At 40.7% G+C, this 15,964-nt stretch overlaps 1 non-coding gene across 1 annotated transcript in view; it reads right to left on the bottom strand.

The window, feature by feature from the left end:
- Positions 1-15,964, bottom strand: part of LOC115507021 — a 186,388-nt gene that overhangs the window by 170,113 nt on the left and 311 nt on the right. Inside the window, exon 2 of the transcript XR_004343238.1 lies at positions 11,143-11,317. This is a non-coding gene — a transcript (uncharacterized LOC115507021). The remainder of the gene's footprint in view (positions 1-11,142; positions 11,318-15,964) is intronic.

The following is a 15,964-nucleotide window of genomic DNA, read 5'->3' as shown; positions in this document are numbered from 1 at the left end:
CTCTATGATTTTTAAATAACTCACAACAGAAACCCTCTGTTATCTACGCAGAGAAGTAGCTGGTTGTTTTATTAAAAAACAAATCTAATTTTACTTTTTTTGTATGTCATCTATGTAATAATTTGCAGCAAGGTACTTATATACCTTTTTATTTTATTTTGTAAAGTTTTATTCATTCATTCATTCATTCATTCATTCATTCATTTAAACCAATGTGGGGCTAAAACTCACAACCCTGAGATTAAGAGTCACATACTCCTCTGACTGGGCTAACCAGGCGCCCATATATGCATTTTTAAATAAGTAAACCTATCAACATTGGACATACCCTTTTTTGCCATTTACAGACCTTTTAAAAATTAATATACTTTCATAACGAGGTAAAATTCATATAATGTAAAATGAACTATTTTAAGGTGTACAACTCAATGGCATTTAGCACATTTACAGTGTTGTACAACTATCACCTCTATCTAGTTCCAAACATTTTCATTACCCCAAAGGGAAACCCTATACCTACTAAGCACTCACTCCCCATTCTCTCCTCCCTCCAGCCCTAGGCAACAACTAATCTGCTTTCTGTCTCTACGGATTTGCCTATTCTGGGTATTTCATATATGTAGAATCACACAATATATGACCTTTTGTGGCTGGCTTTTTTCACTTGGCATATTTTTGAGGTTCGTCTATGTTGTAGTATATGCCAGTATCTCACTCCTTTTTATGGCTGAACAACATCCTTTGTATGTATGTGTGTATCACATTTTGTTTATTCACTGGTTGAATGGACATTTGGGTTGTTTTCATCTTTCAGCTATTAGGAATAGTGCTGCTCTGAACATTCGTGTGCAAGTATTTGTTTACCTACTTTAAGTTCTTTTTGGGTATTTACATAAGAGTGGAAGTGCTGGATCATATGGCAATTGTTCGTTTAACATTTTTGAAGACCAACCAAACTGTTTTCCACAGCAGCTACACCATTTTACACTTCCATCATCCATGCATGAGGACTCCAACTCTCCATGTCTTCACCAACTCTTGCTATTTTCTTTCTTTTTTTTTTTTAAATAACAGCCATCCTACTAGGTGGAAAGTGGTATCTCATGGTGGTTTTGATTTTCATTTCCCTAATGATTAGTGATGCTGAGCATCTTTTCATGTATTTATTGTCCATCTGTAGGTCTTCATTTTTTTTTTTTTTCAACGTTTATTTATTTTTGGGACAGAGAGAGACAGAGCATGAACGGGGGAGGGGCAGAGAGAGAAGGAGACACAGAATCGGAAACAGGCTCCAGGCTCTGAGCCATCAGCCCAGAGCCCGACGCGGGGCTCGAACTCACAGACTGCGAGATCGTGACCTGGCTGAAGTCGGACGCTTAACCGACTGCGCCACCCAGGCGCCCCTAGGTCTTCATTTTTTAAAATGTTTATTTATTTTTGAGAGAGAGCGCACATGAGCACATGAGCAGGGGAGGGGCAGAGAGAGATGGAGACAGAGAATCTGAACAGGCTCCCCACTGTCAGCACACAGCCCAAAGCAGGGCTCAAACTCACGAACTGTGAGATCATGACCTGAGCTGAAGTCGGAGGCTTAACTGACTGAGTCACCCAGGCACCCATTTCTGTATGTCTTCTTTAGAGAAATGTCTATTCAAGTCCTTTGCACATTTTAAAACTGTATGGTTTGTCTTTGGGTGAGGTGTAAGAGTCCTGTATATATTCTGGATACTAGACTCTTCTAAGATTTATGATTCACAAAGCACAAATTTTCTTTTGTTCTGTAGTTGTATTTTCACTTTCTTGATAGTGTCCTTTGATGTACCAAAGTTTTTAATTCTTTTAAAAAATTTTTTTAAGTCTACATCCAAATTAGTTAGCATATAGTGCAGCAATGATTTCAGTAGATTCCTTAATGCCCCTTATCCATTTAGCCGATCCCCCCTCCCACAACCCCTCCAGGAACCCTCTGTTTGTTCTTTATATTTAAGAGTCTGTTATGTTTTGTCCCCGTCCCTGTTTTTATATTATTTTTGCTTTCCTTCCCATGTGTTCACGTGTTCTGTGTCTTAAAGTCCTCATATGAGTGAAGTCATATGATATTTGTCTTTCTCTGACTAATTTTGCTTAGCACAATACCCTCTAGTTCCATCCACGTAGTTGCAAATGGCAAGATTTCATTCTTTTTGATTGCCGGGTAATACTCCATTGTATATATATACCACATCTTCTTTATCCATTCATCCATCGATGGACATTTGGGCTTTTTCCATACTTCGGCTATTGTTGATAGTGCTGCTATAAACATGCAGGTGTATGTGCCCCTTCGAAACAGCATCCCTGTATCCCTTGGATAAATACCTAGTAGTGCCATTTCTGGGTCATAGGGTAGTTCTATTTTTAATTTTTTGAGGAACCTCCACACTGTTTTCCAGAGTGGCTGCACCAGTTTGCATTCCCACCAACAATGTAAAAGAGATCCTCTCTCTCCACATCCCACCAACATCTGTTGTTGCCTGAGTTGTTCATGTTAGCCATTCTGACAGGTGTGGGGTGGTATCTCATTGTGGTTTTGATTTGTATTTCCCTGATGATGAGTGATGTTGAGCATTTTGTCATGTGTCTGTTGGCCATCTGGATGTCTTCTTTGGAGAAGTGTCTATTCATGTCTTTTGCCCATTTCTTCACTGGATTATTCGTTTTTTGGGTGTTGAGTTTGATAAGTTCTTTATAGATTTTGGATGCTAACCCTTTATCTGATATGTCATTTGCAAATATCTTCTCCCATTCTGTCGGTTGCCTTTTAGTTTTGCTGATTGTTCCTTCGCTGTGCAGAAGTTTTTATTTTGATGAGGTCCCAATAGTTCATTTTTGCAAAAGTTTCTAATTATGGTGGAGTCCAATTTATCTCCCTCTTCTTTTATTGTCTGTGCTTTTGGTATCATATTTAAGAATCCATTGTCAAATCTAAAGTCATGAAATTTTACCCCTATATTTTCTTCTAAGAGTTTTATAGTTTTAGCTTTTACATTTAGATCTTTCATCCATTTTTGAGTTAATTTTTGTATATAGTATAAGGTAAGGGTCCAATTTCATTCTTTTGCATGTGTATACCTAGTTTTCCAGCACCATTTATTGAAGAGACAATTCTTTCCTCATTCAATGGTTTTGGCACTCTTGTCAAAAATCAGCTGGCCATAGATACACAGGTTTCTTTCTGAATTCTCAACTCTATTCCATTGATCTATGCTGTTGCTTGTTTAGTAACTTTTCTAAACTATATTTGTAAAATCTGTATTCTTTGTCACATATGGCTACCTAAGCCTCTGTTTTGTTAGCTTTGTGGTCAGTTAGTATTTTGCAGAGTTTCTGTAAATACTGGGAGAGAAGAAAGAGGAAGAGAAAGAGGAGGAAGAAAGAAGAACAAAGGGGAAGAAGGAAGGAAAAAGAAAAAAATAAACTACTCTTCCAGTCTTCTAAGATTGGCTCAATGTGGGAGCACTTCTCCAATGCTTAGCCAGGCCATTTGTGACTCTGCCTTAGCCTTCACATCCTGATTGTATGGAGCCTGAAGTCGAGCTGGAGGTAAAAGCTTAGGGTCTTTTCAGGGTTTTTTTGAGGATGTATCCAGCCCTGGGCACACATGAGGCCTTCCTGATTCCCAGGTATATGTGGGAGCTTCTAAAAGTCCCTAATTCTCCATGTATCTCCTTTCCCAATCTCTTCCTTCCTAGGCTTTATGGTCTATTTGTTGTCCTGACTGTTGTCCCTTGCTCCCAGGCTGCTATAGCCAATATGTGGGCCTTTAAATGTTTTTGGCAAAAGCTGCTCGGGAAGGTGCCCCAGGTCCAGGAATGCTCTGAGTTGACAGAAACAAAGGTAAACATTGTGCAGGTCCTTTAGAGAGCTACCAGACAATTCTAAACCCATAAGCACAATTATTTGAGAATAAGGTCCATACTGCTCTCCTAGGCACTAGCAACCTGCACTAAGAGTGTGGACGGCTGTCCTCTTGGTGCTCCCAATCTAGGGTGTGGGGGACCGTAGTGGGCAATTTAAAAGGCCACTATGTTCTCTTTCCACAGCACAGCAGCTGTTGTCTTCATCAAGCCTTCCTCTGGTAGTTATAACTGACTCGATTCTAGTGTTTTGCAAAAGCTGATTATGATAGTTTTTGCCAGCTCATTGGTTTCTTCTGGGGAGGATGCAGCCCTGGAGTTCCCTACTCTGCAACGTGCAGTGACATCACTCCTAAATATACCTTCATATGAATGTGTTTGTATGTAAACATATAGCAATGTAAATACACAATAAAATTAAGGGCTTTAATTTTAAGACATAATTAGTGTTGACATATTAAACAAAATATGAATTACATTGAAATTACTATTTTAATAAGTTTAATAATTTAATAAACTTAATAATTTGCCTAACAAATAATATCCATTTTCCTGTATACATATTCATGTTTTACGTAATTATTATATTGCATATAGTATAATTATTTTTATTATCTCCTTTAATCTCCCCAGCCAACTTTGGCTTTCTCCAGACCCAGAGAAAACCAATAGACAGGAAATCAAGAACCTTCTAGCCAAGATTCCCTGAATACACTTTTTAGATTATATTCATAGGGGGCCTGGGTGGCTCGGTTGGTTGAGGATCCGGCTCTTGATTTCAGCTCAGGTCATGATCCCACACTCGTGGCATCAAGCCCTGCATTGGGCTCTGTGTTGAGCATGGAGCCTGCTTAAGTAGAACACTGACTTGCAATAATTTTACAGATTAAAACCAAAAGAAGACACTCTTCTCACCTTGTAAGTCTACTAAAAAAGGCCACTATTTAAGTCTGTCATGTTTTCTAAAGCGAAAGAAAGTTTATTATGTTTTTTCTTTCTCATAGACATTTATGACTATCTGTACTAGATGTTCCTAGAATATGCACCTAATGACAAAATAATTTTTATGATAATCCTTAAAATTTCCCAAGTGAGGCAAAGAGAAAAAGAAAAACTGTAAAAGGAGAGAAGGAACCGGTTTCAGAATGAAATTATCACTGCAAAAGCTAAACACCCATTTTGACAGTTATATACACCTATCCACAACAGTCATTGGAGGTGTTTTAACCAGTAACTTAGGGCCTTGGTAATTTTATCAAGTCATACCAGGAAAATTCAGTGCTTATTAATACTCAATGTATGGGAAAATAATGTGGTATCTTTTTTTTAGACAAGGTAGTCTCCTCGTGAGTTTTTTTTCTTTTTGTTCTAAAGCCCCTCTCAGACGAACAATCTTATTCGTGTCAAAGTTGCCTAAAGTGGCCATTACAATTCTAAATTGCCCTCAGTGAAGTTATGCCAGAAGTTAGTATGTTCATTAGCCAAAAACCCCATGGGACATTAGCTGACACTCGGTTAAACATAAAAATATCACTTATGAATGACTTGGGACCTTGACTCTAATGTTAAATCACTTCAACTGCTGACTGGAGAAATCAGCAGCCTCCTGGAGGACAGAATATTTACAAAGATCTCTCCCAAGGCCAATCTCTAAGTTCTCAGACAACATACAAGATGATGGACATGCAGAACACAGAGGATGGTATTAAAAGGCATATTTCATCAGAGGCCACCACAGATTGATCAGAACTCTAAAATCCCAGGATGGTATAACAAATCTGACAACCAAAGAGCCAAAGAGATCATCAGGGTCCAGATTCAGCGCAAAATCCATGTTATTAGGGATAGAGATGCCTCAAGTGGATGCGATGCAAGGGGCTGCAGATGTGTACATTATTACCAAATGAAGGGTGCTGGTCCATAGCAGTGAGGGGCTTGACCATACCTGGGTAGAAACTCCAAATGATCCTACCCTAATCAGCCTAAGATCACCAGGGACAAACCTGTAGTCCAACAAAATCAGTTTTCAATCCACCCATTCTGATGAGGGACACCCGGGATGGCTTTGGCTGACAGACTGGAGAGCTGTTGAAGACCTGGCTGGTATGTCTGTGTGATGAGGGAGTGAGAATGAATGGCAGCAGCTAGGCTGTCTCACATGCTTTAAGCTACTATGTAACTGGGACACAATTATGCCCTCAACAAGGCTTGCTACTTTGAATTTTTAAAAATTTTTAAATATTGGGGCACCTGGGTGGCTCAGTCAGCTGAGCGTCCGACTTTGGCTCAGGTCATGATCTTACAGTTCGTGAGTTCGAGCCCCGCGTCGGGCTCTGTGCTGACAGCTCAGAGCCTGGAGCCTGCTTCGGATTCTGTGTCTCCCTCTCTCTGCCCCATCCCCGCTCATGCTCTGTCTCTGTCTCTCCAAAATGAATAAATGATAAAAAAAATTTTTTTTTAAGTTCTTAATGTTTATGTTTGAGAGAGAGACAGAACGCGAGCAGGGAAGGGGGGGTTGCAGAGAAAGAGGGACACACAGAATTCAAAGCAGGTTCCAGGCTCCAAGCTGTCAGCACAGAGCCCTACATAGGGCTTGAACCCACAAACCGCAAGATCATGACCTGAGCCCAAGTCGGACGCTCAACCAACTGAGCCACCCAGGCACCTGTGAATTTCTGTTTCAATGATGACATTATGGCCAAACCAGAAAGCTTTCCCCAATGCTGATTTTAAAAATGCCATGGAACACCATGGAAGAAGTTATTCAAAGCCTGAGTGCTGTAGATGCTCCAGACTGACTGCAAAATGGACACAATGAAAGCCTTCATGATGAGCACCTCACTTCAGAGAATGGCTGAAAGCGTGTTGTGGTTTGCCCCCCGCAGGTGGAAGACTCCACTACCTTTGTTTTTAGTACTCGAAGGCCCTCTGTGTGGGCACTGCTGACCCTGAGCCAAAAAAATGCCTGGGATAAAGATGGGCAACCCAAACAAGGCAAAGACTGCAATGCAAGACAAAACTAAGTAAGGGAATATCAAATTCCCTCCAAAGGGACCCATAAGGCAACGTGGATATGGCTGTTCAAGCAGGGGCTAAGCACAGAAGACACGGAGAGGGTGAGGACCAAAGAGATTTGGTCCGGATATTGAGTTATGGGGGAGGGGGCAGCAGCCAGTTAGTCATCGACCCAGTTGGAACCGAGAGTGCCTCTGCGAAACCAGATCCCTCCACAGAAATCATTCTCTCTACTGGAGGAACTAAGAAGCCAAGTGGTTGCCTTAAAACAAATTCTTCCTTCAGCACCTTTACCACTTGACCATGAACTATGTATTCTGATTTAACTGCCTTTAAGGAGAAAAGGGGACTAAGGGTGGGGGTTGAAGTTTCTCCACCCCCAGGGCAGACCAGAGGCCTTAGTCTCTAATGAGGGTACAATGAGGTGAAGGGAGGGCAAGGAAGCAGGATAAAAATTTTTATGACTTGAATACCAGAGCTCGTTCACAGCCATGCGTTCAATTGGCCAGAATTGGAAATGAAGTAATATGAGGAAGGGAATTAACTGTAACCATCTGAGTCTGGCTTTTTGGACCCTTGTCATACACCTCTGGTGAAGGGAGGCTGCTTCTGCTTGGAGGCATCCCCTGGGACTCTGGACTTGCTGCCACCCTAGCACCTACCCACAACATTCCATTTGTAAAACAGCTACTGGTCTATTAGGTGGGCACTTGGGGAGACTGAGCATCTTACCCAGTACTTCCAGGTAACACTGCACCTAGATATTCTCTTAGGTTGGGTCCACTCAATGGTACCAGTGTTGGAAAGGCACAACAGTCTTTTCTTACTTAATGAAAATAGTGTGCTTAGCCCCACAGGTGTGTCCTCCTCACATGAAGATATTGGGGCCACAGGTTTAGGGGCCATCGTAGCTCCCCCTCCGAGATCACTCACAGGGCCAGCCTCCAGCTACCTAGGGACCCCACTTCCAGAGTGTCCCTAAGGGTCCTTGGGCTTGGTTTACTGATGGTTCAGCCAAACTAAAAGCTGATGATGTGTCCTGGGTGGCAGCACCTGTGTGTCCCCAACAGGTCTGGAAGAAAAACTGTGGTAAGGACTGGTCAGTACAATGGGCCAAGCTTATAGGCATTACTCTTCTCTTAAGCGGTACTGCTAAGGACCATCCATGTTATATGTTCAACTGACTCAGGCTGTGGCTAATGCTCTAGCTCTCAGGTCAGGCACCTAGTAGTAAAAACACTGCTCTGTGGGGCTGTGAACTCTGAAAAGCCATTGCTACAGGCCAATAGCACATTCATGTGGCCCATGCAGACACTGGTAGAAAGAGTCCACACCTGGGTGAGACTGAATGGAGCCATACTGCCTATTAGGCTTCCAAGGGAGCATCTCCTTTGGAACAGCCGTGTAGGGAAGGTCAGGACTGAAAGCTTGGAAGCAACGGGAGTCTGGGACTCTGTGTTTGTGATTCCACCCTGACAATCTCTAGTCACTCCTCACCGTTTTCCCCCTCTGGTGCTAGTACCTGGGAAGCCTCACTGGCTTCATCTTAAGGTGGCAGTTGGACCACAAAGGGAAGGTGACTGCATCTGTTGCTTCTGCTACCACTTGGTTTCAGTTGTTGGGGGAGGAAGACTGCTGGCCATGAGGATAAGAGTCAGTTGGTGAAACTTATGAGCCCTGGAGTATCCCTACGGTGGCCTGCTTGACGGTGGGGGAACTCTTGGTTCTACCAAGTTCCATCACAGCATGCATCTGAAATGGAAGAAGGTCTGCATGGAGGTAGGAGTCAGGTGAGTGAAGAGAGACATAGTGGCTACTGACTTAGAACAAATGACCTTCATGGCCATGGAAAGAGAACAATAACCCTGGTACCTGATGGTGGAACGCCTGCATCCCTGTGAGGTGTGTGCGGCGGGTGGGGGGGGAAGGGGTGGGAACATTTAATGCTTTCTTTGTCCCCTTCATCCAGCACTGCAGCATTCACAAAACAATCACGTGGTTCACATGAGTCAAGCAGCAGCTACAGTTGACACTATGACCCTGCTGCTGGGTTTGTCATCTCATCCTTGAGCTAGGAAAACAGAAAAACTCCTGTGGGTGCGGCCAGATTGGAACTATTCCCCTGTGCTGGACACCCTCGGGATGGCAGCACTATTCAGCTCTGTCCGATGCTCCGATGAAAGCAGGACTGCTCGGCTGTGCCTGACACTTCAGCTCCCTTCTCACGTGTGCACCAGTGTAATCTTGTTTCAGTCTGACTGATGATGATATGAGGGTGATCTGGCTGTGACATCTGTCACTCCATTGATCACCAGAGTTGATTCGGCTGATCTGGCTGGCTAGGCGGGCCTACCTTCCTACCTCACCACTCCATGTACATCACTCCCGAAGCTGCACACTTGGTTGAAGAGGACGACCTTCTCCGATAGAGGAGGACTGTTCATCAGTCAGAGGTATACGACTATCTGTGCTTCCCTGCTGGAACCTCCAAACAAGCTCTCAATCTGACTGATGAGAATTAAGGTGTTGAACCCTTGGCCCTGGGTTTCTCACCCATGATGCAACTTGCTGAGCACAGGGTCTCCATCTGGGTCCATCATTTCATGGGACTTGGGGGCATGCTATTTGCTGTGCTGCTATTTGCTGTGCTGAGGTTTAATCTGACCACTCTGATCTGTGCCAAGGATTACTCTGGCACCTATGGATGCCACCTATGGATGGCACCAACACCTGGCATCCAGAGGTTGGCATTCTTCCCTAATGAAGATAGAATAAGGCAAGATAAGATTTTTATCTTAGTGATGAATATAATACCAGCATTCTAAATATAGTTCTTATAATTCTTTTTCTTCTTCCTTTATTCACCCATTAGAAATCATTTGTTTAAAAGATAATGAATTTTACAAAGAGGTATCTGCACCCCACATGTTCACTGCAGCATTATTCATAACAGCCAAAACATGGAAACAACCTAAGTGTCTGTCAATGGATGAATGGATTAAAAAAATGTGATACTCATCTATCTATGTACACACACACACACACACACACACACACACACACACACAAAGACACACAGAGGAATATTAATCAGCCATAAAAGAAGGAAAGAAGGAAACACTGCCATTTGGATAAAATTTTGATGGCAATATGCTAACTAAAGTAAGTCATACATAGAAAAACAAATACTGTATGGTTGCACTTACATGTGGGAACCCAGAAAGGCCAAACTCATAGAAAGAAAGAGTAGACTGGTGGTTGCCAGGGGCCGGGGGTGGGGGAAATGGGGAGACAGTCAAATGGTATAAACTTCCAGTTATAAAATGAATAAGTTCTGGGGATCTAATATACAGCATGGTGACTATAGTTAACACGTGCTGTATATTTTAAAGTTGCTAAGAGAGTAGATCTTAAATGTTCTCACCACAAAATTTTTTAAAAAGTAACTGTGAGGTGAAAAAAAAGATACTGAATTTTAGCACAGCTAGAAATTCTTAAGATTATAAATCTGGATAAGTTTTTTTTAGAGCTCCTTGCAAACATTCTTATTCCAAGGCCTGAAACCAAAATTGTTAAAATATTTGACACATTCATTTCTTTTACAAGCAGTTATAATTTAAGTTTCCTTGTAGTTTTTTTAATGTTAAACACTCCATAAATTACAAAAATGTTTTAAAAACTCTCAAAGATTGAGTAGATACATATATTAAAAGCTGTCGATTAGGAAAGAAAAAAAGATCTGGACCTTTAGTTGAGTACCCAGTTTTGATTTTTCAAAACTTTTTATTATATATGTTCTTGTGCATACAGAAAAGAGGAGAAAGAACAGAGTGTAAGAAACTTCCATGTATCCATCATCAACTTTAATAACTGTCAACATGTTGCCAATTGTAGTTCATCTACCTCCACCAAGTTTTTTTCTTAAGTGTTTTTGTAGAAAGCCTAGACACTTCTTTTTCACACGTAAATACACGTAAGTCAATCTTAATCCCAAATAGGTTAATGCAATATAAATAGAACTACAGTGTATAGGTGAAGGAATATACCTGTCCCATTCATTAAAACCAGATAGCTAGGGCACTATGCTAGGTGCTGGGATTATCAGAGTGAGAGCCACATGAGGGCAGGGAAAGACAGTAAGTTCATAGGTTATTAGGTGAAAAACCAAATATAAGAATTATTACTCCTAAGTGATGATGGTGGTAATAGTTAATATTTATAGATCACTTACTGTTTGCAAATGTTAACTCATTAGTTCTTCATAGTCATCCTCTGAGGTAAATACTATTATTACAGATGAGGAAACTGAGATCCAGAGAAGTGAAATAACTTGCTGGAGAGCATTCAGATGGCAAGTGGTCAAGCTAGGACTTTAATCTAAGTGGTCTGATTCCAGAGACCATGCTCTAAGGAAAAAAAGAGAGAGAAGACTACTTTAGTCTTGTGGTAAAAAGAAATATTCTTTGTTCACCAAACCATTTCATTTTCTTCCTAGGCACACAAGAAGACTGTATTTCCCAGCTCCCTAGCCTTTATTTAAAAAAAAATGTATTATTGAAGTGTAATTGACATACAATATTATATTAATTTCAGGGGTACAACATAGTGATTTAACAATTCTATACACTAAGCTGTGCTCACCACCGAAGTGTAGTCACTATCTGTCTCCATATAACGTTATTATAATATTGTTGACAATATTTCCTATGTGGTACTTTTCATCTCTGTGACTTACTATAACTGGAAAGTTGTACCTCTTAATCCCCTTCACCTAGTTCATCTACCCCTCACTCCCTGACCTACACCGAAGCATTATTTACAGTAACAAAGACGTGGAAGCAACCTAAGTGTCTGCTGATAAATGAATAAATAAGATGTGGTATATGTACAGTGGAATATCACCCAGCCATAAAAAAAGAATAAGGTCTTGCCATTTGAGACAACATGGATCGACCCAGCTCCTAGCATTTAAAAGGGCTATGTAACTAATTCTGACTAATGGAATGTGGGTGGACATAGACAAAATCTCCCAGTTAGAGTGATGGCTTCCCAAGATAGAAGGAGTCCTGGGGCACCTGGGTGGCTCAGTCGGTTAAGTGTCTGACTTTGGCTCGGGTCATGATCTCACGTTTGTGAGTTCAAGCCCCACATTGCGCTGTGTGCTGACAGCTCAGAGCCTGGAGCCTGTTTTGGATTCTGTGTCTACCCCTCTCTCTCTGCCCCTCCCTGGTTCTCACTGTCTCTCTCTCTCAAAAATAAATAAACATTAAAAAAAAAAAAAAAAGAAGGAGTCTAGATCTCTGGGTTACTACTTAGAGAGAGCCTCTCCATCAGGTACATCTTTACTGAACTTTGTGAACACGAGAAATAAACTCTTACCATGTTAAGTCACTGAGATTGGGGGTTTGTTATGGCAGTTTGTATAAATTATACTAATAGAAACATTTTAATTTAAACTTAAAAAAATTATGAAATCTTGGGGCCCCTGAGTGGCTCAGTTGTTTGAGCATCCAACTTCAGCTCAGGTCATGATCTTATGGTTCAGTTCAGGCCCCATGTAGGGTTTTGCACTGACAGCGCAGAACCAGCTTCAGATTCTCTGTCTACCTCTCTCTCTCTGCCCCTTCCCCCTCACACCGTGTCTCAAAATTAAATAAACATTAAACATTTTTTAATTATAAAATCTTTATAAAAATATTGAAAAGTACAGAACATATTTACAATCATCTCTCTCTCCCCAGATTTAATAGATACTAATATTGTCACATATCCTTCAGGTTTTTCTTCAGTAAACCCATTAGATATAACTAATAGCTAATATCCCATAAAGCACTACCTCGTCCCTTACCCCTCCCTAGAAGTAACTACCATCCTGAAAGTGCTATCATCTTCATTGACATTTTTTACCTTGACTACAATATATAAAATTACAGTTATTTTGTGTGCTTTAAAAATGGACAGATAAGAAACAAAACGAATGAGTGAAGGAAAAAAGAGAAAAAGAGAGAGACAAAGCAAGAAACAGACTCTTAAGTATAGAGAACAAACTGATGGTTACCAGAAGGGAGGTGGGTGGGGTAATGGATAAAATAAGTGATGGGGATTAAGGAGTGAACTTGTCATGATGAGTACAGGGTAATGTATAGAACGGCTGGATCACTATATTGTATATCTGAAAATAATATAACAGTGTATGTTAACTACACTGGAATTAAAATTAAATTTTAAAGAATAAAAAAATAAAAATGGACAGAAATGGTATCAAAAAAGATGGCTGTTTTCATTCAGTATTGTTTTTGAGATGAATCCATGTTGGTACATGTAGGTCTAATTCCTTCACTTGAACAGTTACATGGAAATATAGTAATTTACTTAACCATTCTACTGAGACAGTTAAGATCATATGGTTTGGCTTCTACAATGCTGCAATGGAATTCCTTATATATTCCTAATATCAAATAGCCAAGGGAGGCCTCCCTAAGGATTTTCTCATTTAAGCTGACACTGGAAGGATGAGAAGCCAGAAACATGTGATGAGCTGGGAAACAAGTGTTTCCCATATCTGGAACAGTGGACAAGCCTTAACACTGAAGGAACAGCATGTGCTAGACCCAGTGTGGTTACAGGTGTAGTGAGGGAAGGAAAGAGTAGTAGGAGATAGCAGTGGAGAAGCAGACAAGGATCACTCTCTCAGGGGCTTTGGAGACCACAGTAAGAAGTTTGGGTTTTCTTTTTTAGGCAAAACAATTAAAGTGTTCTCATTTTTTCTAGGTTGGTCAGACCATACTCAGAGTGTTGTGACCACCTTCCCTCAACTTCACCATGAATGGAGCATCTATTGAATGAATGCAGTTACTGCTTTTGCTCTCTGTTTTAGAGGAATTAATTGTAGTATCTCACAAAAAGGAAGAAAAAAACTACTTTTCAATCCCTTTCCTACTCATTTGTGTCTGGGGGGCAGCTGTATGTTTCAAAATGAAACTATATTTATCACAATTTCATTTTTCCAGCAAAAGGGCTTAAAAGGAAATGTTATTTTATTTTTCCATATTTTGCAATCAATTTCTTTTATTAAAATTGGACTGGCTTCATGAAAGATTTCAAGTGTTTAGTTCAAGTGAAGAGCCACGGAAGTATCATGCTGCTAGTTCTGAAACTATCTGAAGTGTGACAGAATCTGGTGATGACCAAATAGAGGAACAATTGAAAAACGTGAAAGAATTATGTATATATACTATAGTGCCAAACATTGTACTGTAAGTTTTAAAATGATAAATTATAGGATTTCCAAAAGTGATTTGGATGTGAGTCATTCCTTTAGTAACTCAGCCAAACATGATGACATTCTTTCTCCATCCCCATTCATTTCTTCTATTTGCACTTCCTGTATTTGTTTAGTGGCTACATTATCAGCTTGGGAGGGAGGGTTATCACTTCTTTCAGGAGCTTTCATTTATATTACCTCCCTGATCACCAACAACTCAAACATAGCACATCTCACAGTTGTATTAGTAAGATTTTTGCCCTATTTTCCTTTAGAATATCGTTTTTAAAAGGTACTTTTCAATTTTTAAAGGTATCTATTGAAACAGAAATTTCCAAAGATTTTAATCTGACGGATGTGAGTGAAATTTTCTCTATCCTAAAACAATTTTTTCATCCAATTAATTATTTTCCTTTCATTTGCAAGCTGGTTGTGCTGTCTCTAGGTAGAACCTTACTGCCAAATTGAACGTATACCAAAAGACATGGTGTATAATAACTGTGTTTAATATATGCAATAAGGCAGAGTTAAAATCCTATCAACATCACACAGAATCAGAATCTGAGAGTTAGAAAAGACCTTAAAGACCACCTTGTACAACCACCAACTTTCCTGGGTATGTGATCACCAGGTTTTTTTGTTTGGTTTTAAGTCAGTAGTTCTCAAGAAAGAGGGAAAATCTTCAGTAAAACAAATCAAAACAACTGCAAAAGAAATGGTACCATTCTAGCTAACATAAAAATTTGTTCCCAAAGGTAGCTTGCATAGGGAGGAATGATAATCTCTGCCCTCCAGCAAGGGGTGTAACACTAATGCGTTTTGATAAGTATCATGATGATATTGCGTGTAAGTGTGCTTTAAGGTCCCAAAAGAGGGAGCAAGCGACTATACTCCAAAGGTTACACCTTCAGAAGACAGGTGAATGGCCTTCAAGAATTACTGAGAATTACACAAGTGGACAAGAATAAGATTATTTTGGGGCGCCTGGGTGGCTCAGTCAGTTAAGCGTGCGACTTCGGCCCAGGTCATGATCTCATGGTTCATGAGTTGGAGCCCCACGTCAGGCTCTGTGCTGACAGCTTGGAGCCTGGAGCCTGCTTCGGATTCTGTGTCTCTCTCTCTCTCTGCCCCCCCCCCCCCAGCTCATGCTCACACTCTGTCTCTGTCAAAAATAAATACACTTAAAAAAATTTTTAAAAAGAGTAGGATTGGTTTAACCTTAAAGAACACCAAGAGTATCTCTTACACCTAGGAGTTACAGATAGGAATCTGCAAAAATGTTTGAAAAAAGGGTAGGAGCAATTGACGCTTTTTAACAATAGACTTCTACGTTAGTTGCACATCAGAGTCACCTAGGAATCTTTAAAACCTGGAAGCCCAGATCTCACATCAGACCACTTAAAGCCGCATCTATGAGCATGGCATAAGTATTTTTTTAAACCCCGCCCCCGCCCGGTGATTCCAACGTGAAGGCTACGTTGAGAATCACTGTTTTAAAGCAGGAAGCAAAATTTTGAAGGGGAAAAGTGGAGGCAGAACATAGAAGAAAAACTGAAAACCCTAGGAGGGCAGGGCGTCTACTGCAAGGGCAGGGACAAGAAAGAAGGGAGTGAGAGCCAGCGGTAGAGGATTTAAAGGCTGTCTCTGTGGTAGAACTCCCCGGATTTGGGGCTCGGTAACGAGGTCGGCATATGTCCAACTCCATTAAAGTGAAGTTATTCTGCCAGCAGCCCTGCTCTTATCCCCCATCATATTTTCTCGCATCTTTTCCCACAGTTAAAAAAAAAAA

This window comes from Lynx canadensis, chromosome X (genome assembly GCF_007474595.2).
Source record: "Lynx canadensis isolate LIC74 chromosome X, mLynCan4.pri.v2, whole genome shotgun sequence".
Taxonomy (NCBI): domain Eukaryota; kingdom Metazoa; phylum Chordata; class Mammalia; order Carnivora; family Felidae; genus Lynx; species Lynx canadensis.
This window is presented reverse-complemented; position numbering and strand designations above follow the sequence as displayed.